General features: G+C 36.7%; 1 protein-coding gene across 2 annotated transcripts in view; it reads right to left on the bottom strand.

Annotated features, from left to right (window-relative positions):
* Positions 1–13,930, bottom strand: part of Edil3 (EGF like repeats and discoidin domains 3) — a 459,665-nt gene that overhangs the window by 164,654 nt on the left and 281,081 nt on the right. The window lies entirely within an intron of this gene.

The raw sequence follows: 13,930 nt of genomic DNA on the forward strand, positions 1-13,930 counted from the left end.
CTAAGAGAGAGCCCTGTTACAAAGAGATCTTCATGTGGATTTTATGTAAAGTTTGAGAACCACTGTCTCAGACAAGCAGTGAACTACTGAATTATGAATAAGATTCTCACCTTCAAGCTCTAGGAAATTTTAACACTTCCTCAACTCACTATGCACCAAGTTCACCTCCTACCCACTCCCAACCAAGAGGAATTACCAAGAGCTGTTGAAAACCATACAGCACAGAGGGTCTCCTATTTTCAAAGCTGGTCCCATGCTCCATCTGTCTGAGTTTGAATGATGATTTTGCATCATAAAGCTTTAGCAAACCCAAACGACTGAGCAGTATCTGCACACCTCAATAAAAGGATATCAACACGACTGGTTTGAAGGGGTCAATCAACACAGAGTAGCTAGAGTTCTCAAGACTGTACAGCCATTTTCATGCCATGAGAAAGGCATCTGTTTCTAGGTCTGTTTCGTTAAGTCTATGTTCGGTTAGTTTTGAAAATTCAAACTCTCAGACAGAAAACGGTTTTAAATTAATTGCTGCCATGAGAAAAACGGAGCTTTCAGAATGAGGCCAGGTGGCTTGGTACATGGTCATATTTTCAACACAAGGAGGTTTTCAGTGAGGCTCTGGGGCAGAACAAATTTGTTCAGAGTCTGATGTGGAAATAAGGCATTCCTTCAGCCCTGTCCAAATAGTAATACCACCAGTTCCCAGAAGATAAACATGGAGAGACAGTCAAGCTGTTACTTCAGGCTCACACATTTCTCCTACTTCTCTGTATTTCTCACATGTAGGTACTTGAGGACAGGCTGCCAGGAAACTTTCTGTACTCTTGCAGAAGGCATTGAGGTGGCTGTGTTCAACTTCTGCAGAAGGGACAGAAGTGACACCTACTCATTAAGGACATACCCCACAGGGGATTCTGGTAAGCCGGCTCAACAGCCTCGGCTGAGAGGATTCTGCCTAGCAATATTGAGGAGTACAGTTAGTGGCATAGATTTGTAAGCAGCTCTGGCAGATAAAAGAGTTCCTCAGATCTGATTTGAGCTTGGAGTGCTGTCTCCTCCAGTTCCACACCCGGAAACAGACCTATGCATATCAGAGGGTGCCTAGCTGGCTGTGTGATGAGACACCAAGAAAGAACCAAGTTAGAGGCCACACACACACACACACACACACACACACACACACACAAAAAAAAAAAAAGTCAAGGCAGATTCTATATCCAGAAATTCTGAATTTTGAATGCTTTTCTCATAAAAAGAGAGTTGCTCCTTCTCAGTATTCAGGTTTTCTCCATTTTAGTATAGTTTGAAATTATGAAGGTTGTATTAGGGCATTTAAAATCTCATTCTTTGTAAATCCAAAAGTCAAATGAAAAAAGTCTCCTCATGCCTAACATGTACAACAAGTAAAATAAAAAAAATATTTATTTCTGTTTAGAGTGAAATAAAATTACATAATTTTTATCCCCTCCCCTTCCTTCAAATCCTCTCACATATTTAGCCTTGCTTCATCTCAATTTCATGGCCCCTATTTTCACATGGTATTACTGCATACATATATGTCTAAGCATATTTACATATGTTTCTAAATACATCGGGCACAGTCTGCATAATGTTATTTGTTATTTGGTTGGTCATTTGGTAAAATTTGGGATTCTTGCAGAAATGGATTTAGAAAATTGTTAAGGACCAGAGTATTAGACAATTTGGTGTGACACTGTGTCTCCTATGGATACCAGAAGCTACACCCATAAAGTCTCACCAACATGAAGTATTTTATACAAACAAGACTTACTAAACTATCTCATAAGAGTTTGATGGATGCTAAACTTTACTTTAAAGCAAGTCACTAGGATTCTTTATATACTGTGAACAGCAGCACTGAGGCGACTTTTATGACTTTAAGAGTAAAATTACAAATCTTGGATGTTAGGAAAACACTAAAAACACTAGGATTTTTAATTCTGTCTCAGAACATGAATCTGATAGAGACAGAATACATTTATAGTACAAGAGTATGTATGGGTTTCTAGACTACTGTGATGTGATTTTAGTAAAAGTTTATTAAATACCTTCAAAAAATCTTAACAAAACATTCTCTAAAAAATTTTTTATTACATGTTAGTATGCGTGCATGTATGCATGTCTATGAGTGTATGTGTTTTTAGTGTGTGTGTGATATGTATGAATGTGTGTGTGCTTTTTTTTTTTTTTTTTTTGGTTTTTCGAGACAGGGTTTCTCTGTGGTTTTGGAGCCTGTCCTGGAACTAGCTCTTGTAGACCAGGCTGGTCTCGAACTCACAGAGATCCGCCTGCCTCTGCCTCCCGCGTGCTGGGATTAAAGGCATGCGCCACCACCGCCCGGCTGTGTGTGTGCTTTTAGTGTTTGTGTTCTTGTAGTGTGCTTGTGTTCTTGTAGTGTGTGTGTGTGTGTATGTGGCGGCGCAAATGAATGTAGACAGATTATATAGATATATACAGCTTTAATAAGGAAATAGACTTACAGGACCACAGGTTCCCGCGGAGTACTGGAAAAGCGGAGCAAAAGAAAAGGGCTGCTGGGCTCACGCCCGGCAGATTTATCCGTAAACATTAGCCCGAGGCGAACACGCCCCCAATGGGTGGGGCTATGCCCCTACATCTCCCCCTTTTGTCTAAATAAGATAAAACCAAACCAAATACAACTATATACAATAATAACAAATAATAAATATAACAAACAATACTGAGAACAAAACTTTTGTTAAACATTTTATCTCAAGGAGTCTAAATAACATAGAGAGTAACTACAATTATATAATCTTCAACTCCGTCAAAGATCTGAGAAGGGAATAAATATTACTTAACAATCGAGAGATATCCAAAATGTGCAACAATTGACAGAGACAACTGACTACCTGGGCAATCACCCAAAGTCTCGTTTGCAATGTTGAGTCAACCAACTTTGGCTAAGGCCTAACATAACTGGCATACCATTATTAAAGGCAAGGAACTTTCTTAGGACTATCCTACCCTGTCTTGGCAAGATAAGACAATCCTGTTTTATCCACTTAGGGATATTCTGTATCTTTGTCAGAAGTTGAGGTATGGGCTTTTCTTAACCCAAAGGCCAGTTCTGCCAAGAAGACAAGCTCCCAGTGGAGTGTCTTTGGTGCTCAACGTTCTCTCAGGAGTAGAGTGGTGTTGCCAGGAGTAATTGTGTCTCTTTGGCACAGAAATTTTAGGTTAGATTAAAGGCCATTTTCTACAGCTCTTTGAAGAGGCTGAAGATCATACTATCTATACTAAATATAATCTCTATGTAACTAAAAGACCTGATAAACTTAAAATATGACAAACATATAATTCTCAATACCTATCTAACTTTGAAGACTAAAAGAATAAACAACTGTGCAATATATGAAGACAATGATCTTCAACTGTAAACAATGTCATAGTATCAGAGGTAGAAATGTACAATGTAATATGGTAGATGTATCAATACAATATAGACAAAGTTATAAGCATACTCATACAAAAATAGAGGTAGGAACACTCACATTTAATATTCAACATATCAATATACAAAAAACAGTACCAGTACAATTTTCTATAAACAGTAATTCACAAATACCAATCATCCCAAAAAACCAATGATATAGATATAAATAATTTACATTGGTATAAATTTTAAGGTCAATTTTGTTATATGTATATGTATTTCTGATCTTGATTAAGGTATTGTGATTGTGTAGTTCATTTAAAAATGTAATGTATAATTAAAAAATATAGGTTGTTAATGGATAATCATCGATAATTGTCAAGCTTTTAGTCATGTTAGTTAGATTTTCTAGATATGCATAGATATATTTCAGCTAGATAGGCATTCTTCATATCTTTCAAAGACTACAAAATATGGCATTTAATGTTTTAATACCTTAGGGCTTTTCATGACAATGAGACACGTCTGCTCCTGGCAGCACCAATCTACTTCAAGAGAAATATGGGCATCAAAGAGGCTCCTTATGGAGTTTGATAGCCATTTAGGCAGAAAACTGCTCTTACATGGACTGATGCATAAACTAGACACAAAGAACCCACAGAGAGAGGACTGCTGAACTTGCCTAAAGGTGAGATGGTTTTTCAGGGTTCCTAACTCATAAAAGAGTCTACGAGACATTCTACAGGACACAACAAAAAGTGACTAAACTGTCTTTGGAATTTCCTGCTTGATAAAAATGTCTGCTGGATACTATGGGCCTGTAGGCCAAAGATGGATGCCCCAACGGTACAAAAGAACTTTGGGTGACTGTCCAGGCAGCAAGATGTCTCTGTCATTTCTAGAGTTTTCTTATTTCTTGTTTACTTAGGTAATATTATATCCTTCTGGAGTCTTTGATGGAGATAAAAAATGGTTAGTTATAGTTACAGTTTTCCATTGTTATGATAAAAGATAAAATAGATATAAGTATTGTAACTGTAATTCTTGCTTTATAACTGTTTTGTTATATGTAATTTTACTATGTTAAACTAAAAGCCTTTTTTGTTTAAACAGAAAATGGGGAAATGATGGAGGAAGGTCATTGGTTAAATAATAAAGAAACTGCCTAGGCCCATTTATAGGCCAACCCTTAGGTGGGTGGAGTAAACAGAACAGAATGCTGGGAAAAAGAAGCCGAGTCAGGAGTCGCCATGATTCTCCCACTCCAGACAGACGCAGGTTAAGATTCTCCCTGGTAAGCCAGCTCGTGGTACTACACAGAATATTAGAAATGGGTTAGATCAATATGTAAGAGCTAGCCAATAAGAGGCTGGAATTAATGGGCCAGGCAGTGATTAAAAGAATACAGTTTCCGTGTAATTATTTCGGGGCATAAGCTAGCCATGCGGGCGGCTGGGTGCCGGGGACGCAGCCCAGCCGCTCTTATTTACAACATGTGTATGTGTGTGTGTGTGTGTGTGTGTGTGTGTAGTGTGCCTACACATGACAGAGACCGTTTATGGAAGTTAAGGACAGCTTGCTGGAGTTAGCTCTCTTCTTCTATCATTTAGGTCCCAGGGTTCTGATTCAGGTCATCAGGATTAGCAGAAAGAAGCCTTACCGGCTGAGCTATCTAGATGACCCTGAACATTAAGACTTTAACAGTTCAGGAATGAAACATAAATGAGGCAAGAAAAAGTGTCATTGTGATGTTTGGTACACAGTGTTTAACTACCTGTCTTTTCCATAAGTGATTTACAGTAAATTATTTATGTATCCCTATTGTTGCATGTGAAAGTAGCTTGTGGCGATTGGGAAGGCAATGCTGGGTATTGTATTTTTATGAACTTAGGGTCTTCTACCTGATGTGGGATTCCCTTCTGTGCTATGAATGTTTCATTACCATTGGGTAATAAAGAAGCTGCTTTGAGCCTATGACAACACAGAATAAAGTAAGGCATAAATTTCAAGCAGAGATAGAGGAGAAAAGAAGGCAAAGTCAGGGAGATGCCAAGTAACTGCCTAAGGGATAGATGCCCTGGGGGCTTACTGGTAAATCAGAAGCTTCGCGGTAAAATAGAAAATTATAGGAATTGGTTTATTTAAAATGTAAGAGTCAGTTAATAAGAAGCCTGAGCTAATAGGCTGAGCAATATTTTAGTTAATACAGTTTCTGTGTGATTATTTCAGGTTTGTGCAGCCAGGAAACAAACAGCAGCCTCCATCACTTTTCTTACTCATTGTACTATAAATGCCAGCAATGGGATATCATATGTAGCTGTACAGACAGAGTCCAGATGTTTGTGTTTTGATAGAATCCTTGAATATTGTTGTTATGTGATTTCCATGGAAAATATAACCTGTCTTTTATGTTTCATGTTCCCTATTCTTTCAGTATTAAGTCATATGAATCTATTAACAAATTTTTAAAATGTGATGTTATGGAAATGTATTGAAAATAAGCAAAAATCCTATCATCAGATGATTACAGTATATGAGAGAAACAGACCAAAATGTGCCACCATGGAAATGACCATGATGATTATACTGTTTTTGTGGAACTTTCAGTTTCACTGTTAAAACAGCTTCTAAAAACAAAAAGAAGAAAGGAAGGAAGGAAGGAGGGAGGGAGGGAAGGAGGGAGGGAGGAAGGAAGGAAGAACAAGTAACCTCCCCCCATGCATAAAATTTGCAGCCATGAATTGTGTAACATAAAGTCATCAACTAACTATCAGTAGTTTTTGAACTGCAGGATTCAGGTGATTTTCTTTGGGATAGTGTCTTTTTTATTAATACAGAAGAGCCAGGAGTCACTTCAAAGCATTAACTGTTTCATTGCTAACACATAATCCCAAATTATCTCTTAATACTAAAGTAAACTGTCTCATAGCTAATTACAGAGCACCGAGTTACCCACTGACACTAAAGCTAACCACACCCCCAGAAAACACTCTGCTAGGCTCCTGGCAACTTGCAAACTTTTCACCAGGCAGTGCACTATCTTCCTTTCCTACTTTGTTTTAGTGCTCGCTCCTCTTTCTTCCTCCACCTCACAGTCATCACTCTCCGTGATTCCAAGGACAGGTACCCAAGTCCATCCTCACCTCCAATAAACTTATTGTTGTTTGTTTTTCAATTTACCTTTTCTCTAACCAAGGCAGAAACAAACAAAACAGTAATAACATCAGCCCATGCTTTCCAGCAGATGAGGCAACTTTTACGGCACTGCTGTCTGAAAATGAACTCAGAAGATTTTATTTTTGCCAAACAACCATAATGCTGAGCATTATGAAATTGAAATATAGGACATTATCTTTCATTTACAGTAACATATAATGTGATTCAAAAAAAAGCATCATAGCCAAATCTTTTTAAAGTAAAATAGATTACTTTGAAACCAAAAAAGATCCAATCTGTTTTAATCAGTGTTAAAACACTACTACCACCACAGAGAAAAGTAGCAATTCAACTTTCAAATGAGTGTTTAAGTATTATACTATATTATCCCCCATCAGACATATCTTCATGTAATAATTTAGTTATACAGATACTAGGGTAATAAGAATTTCCTTGCATTCCACAATTGTACTTATGCAGTTTTAAGGTTTATTTTTTTTAAATGTACTACTAAAATAAGTTGCATTGGATAAGTTATTGAACTCTACCAGCAAGTTCAAATAGACTATCCTGTTAATTTTCTTTCTTTCTTTTCCATCTCTATATGTAGAAGCTTCTCCCCTGATTTCCCACAAGGGTACTATAGATTGAATCCAGGACACAGGCAAACACTCTACTGACTAGGATTTTTTTTTTTTTTAAACTGAGTATTCCAGGCTGGCCTAGAAGACAGGAACCTAAATTTCCAAGCCTGGCTGATTCAGAGATTCTCAAAGGTAAGCACCATTTTGCTCTGTTTTTTTTTTTTTTTTTTTTTTTTCTAGTAAAACAAGTCAGAACACTTGAGCATGTCCAGTGAGTGTCAGTTATCAGTCTTCATAGGTGAAGAGCTACAGTGTTAGTAGTCTACACAGAACTAGCTAGAATAGCTAGCACATGTTCAGTGAGTGTCTGTTACCAGTCTGCACAGACGAATAGCTAGAGCATGTTCAGTGAGTATCCAAAATCAGTCTTCACCGACAAATAGTTGGAAGTTCAGTACAGAGGGACCCCAAATCATCACAGAAAGAAAATGATGAGACATAGAACAATATTCCCCAAAAATATTCAGAAATGGGAAATATATCTTTAAAATATTTAGCGAGTAGTCAGTCTGGCTAATCATTTTTAGTTAGCAAAACATTCAAAGGTTTAGTACAAACTTTTAGATTTTTAAATGAAGTATTTCAAGACATATGGACCTGTGCAACATTCCTATTTTTACTACATTATTCAGAAATATAAACTTATATCTTAGGGTGCTAGTGATGTGAAATGTGATGTGGCTGCAGTTTAATAGGAAGGAATCTAAGTGAAGAGTAAAAGGTCAGAAAAATTTGTTAAAATAAAATAAAAAATTGTTGAGCTGCATTTACTGTACTTACCCTTTAAGACAGAACCAATTATGAACATTATGGTGCCATTAATAATTGCTCAGCATGTAAATTGAAACTGTCAACTTTGATATTCATTTTATCAAGTTAAAGATAAAAGTTAAGCTGTATACTAAAATTTGTGTATTAAGTCATATACCTGAGAGACTAAGAGGCCAGTGCACTTATTATAAGTGCATTTAACCAAGTATTCAAAAGCTTGAAAGACTGAATAAAATAAATAAAAGAATCAAAAAACAGGAGAGTTTAATAATGTGTTTTTCAACACAGAGAATTTAGTATCTAATAAGAGTAAGCCTCTTACGTATGAGTATTAGTTAATTGATAAAGGATTTTTCTTTTGAAAAATATCATACAATAATAAACTCTTAAAGAACACAATAAGAATATGTGCACCCCGAGCATAAACAAACATTGCGTATTAAACAAGACTAAATGGGTTTCAGTTTTTGCTCCTTGTGTACATGTAACATTCCTCCACAAACATGTTAGATTTGCCCTTGCTCATTTCTACTGAATTCATTATGATCTTCGCATAAAAAGTAAATTGACCGTCACATACTATCACCTTCATGGTCACCATTCCTCGTAGAAGTATGCTAAATCTTTAATTTTTCTAAGTGACCAGTTCATCTTTAATCTAAACTTTTCTCAACTAAACATTTTCTTATCTCATTGAATTATTTCTTCCCTGGGACAAAGAATATATAAATATCTTACTTTGAAAGAAAGAGTGATATGTTGTCTTAAGTGCATAAAAAACTGGTCTAAAAATAAAACAAACTATTTGTGCATAGATATAATAGTACATTTAAGGTTGTCCAAAGGAGGAAATGTTCTATACCACAAATACTTGCTCAGTCATGTTCATTGTCACTTTATTTACAATAGTTAGGAAATGGGAAAATAGCCACTTAAATATTTTTCAACTGGGCAATAAAAAATGAAAATGAGGTACATGTGCATGAATCTGCTGCCAACTTGTTAAAGAAGCAGCATTTCTACACTCTGATACTTTTTGTACAGATGTACAGTGAACATATTAAAAAAGTCAAACTGTAACTTATGAGTTGATTTCTGCAAATGCATGCCAACATAAATTCACGAACAAAATATGAACTTTTAAAATTCTTTATAGCTATGAAGACAAAGGCAATGTATCTAATTTACATATAATTTCCTAAGAGCTCTAAACAAAGAAAGACACTAAAAGAGATTTTGGCTTAGTTTTGAAGAAGGAAAGTGTTTCTAATCAGCCATAAATCAATTTTATTGATATTAATGCCTATAGACAAACATTTAAATATATTATACTTCATAAAGTAACATGACATGCTCCATGTTTCTCTCATTGAAATCATGGTGTAGCAACCTGCTATCCAATAAAAGTCATTCAGAGGGCTCCATTGTTGAGTAATATTTGTATACTGGGAGATGTGCTACTGTGATTGGTTTAATAAAATTCTTAAGGGTCAATAGTTAGGCAAGATAGATAGAAAGAGTAGATAATTGAGGCATAAAGGAGACCTGGTAAGAACATCAGGGTGTCAAACATACAGAATGAAACAGAGGTAAAAAAATATCACATGGCAGAACATAGATTAATAGAAGTGGATTAATTTGTTATAAGATCTAGTAGAACAATACTAAGTCAAAGACCAACCTTTTATAGTGACTAATAAGTCTCTGTTTCATTGTGAGCTGTGGCAGATGAAAAGCTTACTACACTTGGCACTCCAATACTTTACCACGACCACAGGGACAGAGAAGTCATGCCAGCTGGTGCCACTGCAGTCACTGCTTGGGCCTCTCTGCCCATGGGGACTCCAGAAAGTGGGCTAAGCAGCTATACAGAGCTGGGCAGTAAATGTGACTCCCCTGGTACTTCTGACATGAGGCTAGTCTCTCAAGGAACCAAGTGGGGAGAACCAGCTTCCAGTGCCATAAGCTAGTCACACAACAAAGGGCCTAGCAGGTGAAGGCTTGGCACTGTCAGAGAATACCTAACTTAGTAAAGTTAGGTCAAGAATGAGAAAACCTCTGAACAGGTAGGGTATGCTTTAAAATGTGCTTAAAGGTTAAAGAAAGAAAAGAAAATGGATATACATTTTATAACATGGATATAACTATCATTAAAATAGTTTAAAAGTAATAGTAAAGTCTTTAAAGAGAGAGTAAAGTAATACCACCCCTCTCAAAGCCACATATGGAAAATACACAAGGAGTCTGCATCTGATGTTAAAGTTCCCTCTGTGTGCTGTCATTACCATTAATGAATAAAGAAACTGCCTTGGCCTGTTGATAGGCCAGAACTTAGGTAGGTGAGGAAGATGGAACTGAATTCTGGGAGGAAGAAGGTGGAGTCAGAGAGATGCCATGGAGCCGCCAGATACAGACACTGTGAATTTTACCCTGTAAGCCACTGCCACATAGTGATATATAAATTAATAGAAATGGGTTAAAATAATATAAAAGTTAGCCAATAACAAACTAGAGCTAATGGGCCAAGTTTTAATTAATACAGTTCCTGTGTGATTTTGGGGGGCTAAGCTAGCCAGGCAGCTGGGATGAATAAGCAGGCCCCCTCTGTGTAACGTGAATCCTCCTCTATGATGCTTTGATGACTTTGACCTTTTAAAATGATAATGAACAAAAAAGTAGTGGCAGCTACTGAGAGATACTGGATTGGAGAAAAATCTACTGAATTAAACCAGTTTATATATTTTAAGGATGTTTTAATTTTAAGTTTAAAATGGATGTCATATTTTAAGTTTAAAATATGTTGCATTGGGGGGGGGGGAGGTTATGCCTTATTTTTTTCCAAAATAGGAAACAAAAAGTTATGGATTTCTTCAAAATTAATAAAGATGAAATTTGATAGGGAGAGACCTCCTGAGGATCCTGGCTGCAGACTTGAGGGAGGAAGCCAGGAAAGACTACAGGACATGTGACATGTATGCTGATTCCTCTGCATGGAAACAGCTCTGAGACTGGATGAGACAGGCTAAAGTTTGTTGGCTACAGAATCCTCATGACTTATTACATGTAATCCTTTCATATGGCATGGAGAGAGTTTGATCATAAGGTCCAAACAGACTTACAAAGTTAGCAGGTAACTTTTACCTGCTTAAATATGAGATCATCTTTAGCTGACTTGTATACACTGCATATTCCATTCTTGTGTTAATGCAGATCTATATTTTACTTTTACAAGGTTGTGTGTTCTCAGAAAAAAAAAAAAGAAGAAAGAAAAGGACCAGACACCAGTGAAGACAACTCTGGCCGGACAGGGAGGGAACCAGCATAGGATCAAACTACGCCCTCGGGTGACAAGGTGTGGGTGACAGTTGTATAGCTGGGGCAGACTGCAGGGCCACTAGCAGTAGGATTAGGATTTATCCCTACTGCTTGTACTGGCCCTTTGGAACTCATTCTTTTTGGAGAAACGACTTGCTCATCCGAGATATAGTAGGGAGGACCTTGATCCTTCCTCAAAGCAATGTGCCTTACCCTCTCTGAGGAGTGGATGGGGGTGGGGTGAGGGCAAAAGTTGAGAGAACAGGAAGAGGGGAAGAGTGGGAACTGGGATTGGTATGTAAAACAAAGAAAGAGTTTTTTTTTTTTAAATAAAAGAAATAAAAAGAACAAAAAAATAGAATGTCTTTATCACACTCTTCCCCTCAAAACTCAGAGATATGCAAAAGAGCAGGCAAAAAGAATGTAGGAGCTAGAGGTGGTGGAAAACTCCAAACAAAGTCATTTTTCAAATACAGTATGGCTGGTACATGTATGAACTCACAGAGACTACAGCCATCACCCTTTACTAAGAAGATGTTTTCAATTACTAGCTGCTGGGAGAGGAAAGATAAGTCTTCACCAACACAGTAACATTGAGGACATGAATCACACTCCAGAGTAGGCCTTATGCTCAGGAGTAATTGACCAATACAAAATAGGACTCCATGAGCTGGGTGGTGGTGGCGCACGCCTTTAATCCCAGCACTCGGGAGGCAGAGGTAGGTGATTCACATCTCTGTGAGTTTGAGTCCAGCCTGGTCTACAAGAGCTAGTTCCAGGACAACCTCTAAAGCTACAGAGAAACTGGTTTTTGTGTGCTTTTTTTGGTTGTTGTTATTTTCATTTGGTGTTCTTTTACTGTTATGTTTTATTTTGTTTAGAAAGAGAAAAATAAGGTGAAATTCTGTGGGTAGGGAAAGGGAGTATATGAGAGAGAAAGAAATATGACCAAAATATTCAAGTATTTGTGGAGAGAGTATTTACCTCTATTTTCAAAATTTTTTACAAATAATGATATGACACTGGCTCAAGATTTTTTTGGAAAGAAAAGGGAGCTAGTTAGAAGCAAGCCTAAGTATAGGCTGAGATTTTGTAATTAATAAGCTGTCTCTGCGTTATTGTTTGAGAGCTGGCTGATGAGACAGAGGAAGACTCATTGTACTTTATGACAACAGAATGAGGTACAAATTTTCTAATGACCCTAGGGCATTTGCAATCTCTCACACCAGATTTGAACACATTCCTCCAGTAACTCTCCTTGTCCTCATTTTCTAATTGATGCTTGCTAGATTCTCATGTAGCATCTTTTATTATGCTGTTTTCCAAGAATCTAGATCAGTGGAAGCTATCTTCCAAAATTGCCTTATATCACAATTTCCTGACCTGTGTAGCTTCAACAAGAGTACTCTGACATTTGGTATGTGCTATTAATGATAGAAGAGACAGTGATTATATTAAGGTACCACATGAACAGAGGTATAATATTTCAAATAAATCAGTTTTGATCATCTTTTCTGTCTTCCTAATATATCTAATTTATGCTTTTGCTTGAATGCCCAGGAAACTTAAATGGATAGAATTTGAGATGTCAGCTTTACTATGATATTTCTTCTCTGGCCAAGCTCTTAATATGTCAATACATTGTTGCTTTCCCCTGTTTTAAAATAAGCTGGTTGATGAGAATAAAATCCACTGTGAATCTCTGGGAATCCTGCTGAAGAAAAGTATAAAGAACTGTAGGAGCCAGAGGGGTTAAGGACACCACAAGAAAATACACGTAATCAATTCACCTGTGCTTATAGGAGATCACAGAAACTGAAACTACCAAGGAACCTGCATGGAACCAGCCTGGACCCTCTGCAAATAAGGTACAGTTGTGTAGCATGGTCTTCTTGTGGGACTCATAACAGTGGGAGCAGGATGGGTCTCTGACTCTTCTGTTGGCTTTTGTGATCCTTTTCTTATACTGAGTTGCCTTTTCTGACCTTATATGTGGGAGAAGAGGTGCTTAGTTCTTACTGCAACTTGATATACCATTATTTTTTGATATCCATAAGAGGCCTACCCTGTTCTGAATAGAAACAGAGGGGTAATAAATGTGTGTTGGGGGACTGTAAGGAGAGGAAAACTGCTTTCCAGGTCCAGAAAAATAAAAAGAAATGAATAAAAAAATTACAAATGCCCTTGAAGAGTTATATGTTTTATAATTAACTCTACAATATTATATATACTTATAAAATAATTACCTACTTACTTTGAATATTTCTATAATGTAAAGATTGTAACATAGTCATATTGTTTTACTCTTTATACTTTGAAGCTTTCCAAACCTTTTACAGAACTGATGCATAGCAATGCCCCTCAGAATGCTTAAAAAATTCTCTATTTATAAAGTGGGATATTATCATGACCCATTGTACATTTTACATTTGTACATGGGAAATTATTTCTCAAAAAGAACACATAGATGAAATTGTTTCTTTTTAGTTGCATAATTTGTTATTAAATGTTAATATTGTATGAACAAACATATGCAAATGATGATAGATATCTTTTTTCAGTACAACTTAAAGCAGGGCATTTATGTCTAAGAATGCTCCAATTTTAGTATTGTTTTCACATATTC

The sequence above is a fragment of the Chionomys nivalis genome, chromosome 15 (genome assembly GCF_950005125.1).
Source record: "Chionomys nivalis chromosome 15, mChiNiv1.1, whole genome shotgun sequence".
Classification (NCBI taxonomy): domain Eukaryota; kingdom Metazoa; phylum Chordata; class Mammalia; order Rodentia; family Cricetidae; genus Chionomys; species Chionomys nivalis.